The following is a 1784-nucleotide window of genomic DNA, read 5'->3' as shown; positions in this document are numbered from 1 at the left end:
TTGGCTGTACCTGATGCCAGGTACAGGAACAGCTTCCAACTTTTGGACACTGCATACATGTTCACTGACAATGTTTTCTTTTGCAGACATTCTGTACATTCCTATACTCTAGGTATGTGATAGATCACCAAAAGCAACGTTTACATTTCATTTCCATATACTTCAAAACATCACCTGTACAAAACCTTGCAAGCATTGTGACGGGTGGGTATGGGGCTCAACTATACCTCACCTAGCAACTGGCCAGAATGCTCCCTCAACAGCACCTCCACATGCACAAAGTTAAGTTGAAGACTGTCCGGGACAGTCCCAACCATGGTGCAGTGCAGCAAAACAGCCAAGAGGCTGACAAATTGGAAATGACGGCAGCCTTCTAGCTGTTTGACTGCACTGCACCATGGTTTCTAAATCACTGCAGTAATTAGCACACTACCACATGGATGACTAAATGAGTCATCTGACCACAACCCACACTATACATTACAGCTCTACAAATACAGCATGTGCAACAATATGGAAACAAGTGACAAACACTTCAGCATGCCCAAAACAATGATACAACCCCTTACAGTGTTCTCTTGAGACTTAGTTTGCCACTTGAAACGTTCCAGCCATCAAACTACTCCTTTCAAAAGAAAGTTACATTTTGTGCAAGTAATTACAGGAACTACTTCACACAAGTGACCGAACAAATGAACCCAATCTCTGCGGTTGAGATGGCATTATTGTCATTTGTGCAATTTTGTGCTACTGCGTTCTGGTATCTAGCAGAACCACCAAGGACACCAGCCCTGCTGCTCTACTACATTCCAGCCATCGAACAGAGGACACTTCACATTGCAACCCAAAAAATATACGGTCGAACCCCAATTCTTCCAAACAAAGCACGCCAAACTATTCTCCGGTAACACCGATATCTTCGGACCGCACAGACAGAAATAGCTTCCTATAAGGATGAAAAACAGATTCACACGTTCAACGGCTGTAGAACAAATGCTAAACATCTCATTTTCTAAAACACACACACACAACAAAAGCACATGAAATTCCCATTGACGTGCACCCAGTGAAACACATTTCCCATCTTCGACATAGAATAGACCAACAAAAATACCACAATCGATAACCATACTTAACTTGCAAACCTGACATCAAATCCACTTCCATTTTGAGAAACGAGTACTTCGTGTCCCCCACAGTCATACTTCAACTTCACTGGTTCTTTGCCAAATCAGACCCCATCTTCACACAGAATCTACAATGACAAAAGACTTTACAACGCTTGCACTTGACGACGCTTGCACACTAACCAACAGCATAAAGAGTATCTTGAACCATCTTTGGAACACACCACTGGTGAGTAGAGGAAGAGAATACATTACCATCACCAGGACTTCACACCCCAATATTTATGACAAGAGTTGAGGACCAAGCACCTTGACTGACAGAAAACCTGCACACTGGAAATCGATCGTACTTCACCAACGCTACTATGCTCCCTACCCAAATCCCAATATCTCCTTCCGATATTAAACTCAAAACACAGCTTGACGATCTCTTTGCTCAGAACCCCACCGCGTGCAAATATAGGAAATGTTTCTCCATATTCACAATTTAGTCGATACTTACCTCAACTGAACAATGATTTCCTCTACCTCCACACAGGACTGTCACGTTTCCGTGTCCCCAGATGCACCCACATTATCTCCTCTTCATTTCATCACACATTTTCATCATCAGCTCATTATCCTTAGACACTGAAAACACACCAATGCCTATAAAGT

The sequence above is a fragment of the Lepidochelys kempii genome, chromosome 22 (assembly GCF_965140265.1).
Source record: "Lepidochelys kempii isolate rLepKem1 chromosome 22, rLepKem1.hap2, whole genome shotgun sequence".
NCBI lineage: Eukaryota > Metazoa > Chordata > Testudines > Cheloniidae > Lepidochelys > Lepidochelys kempii.
The sequence above is the reverse complement of the archived record's forward strand: the minus strand, read 5'-3'. Positions refer to the sequence as shown.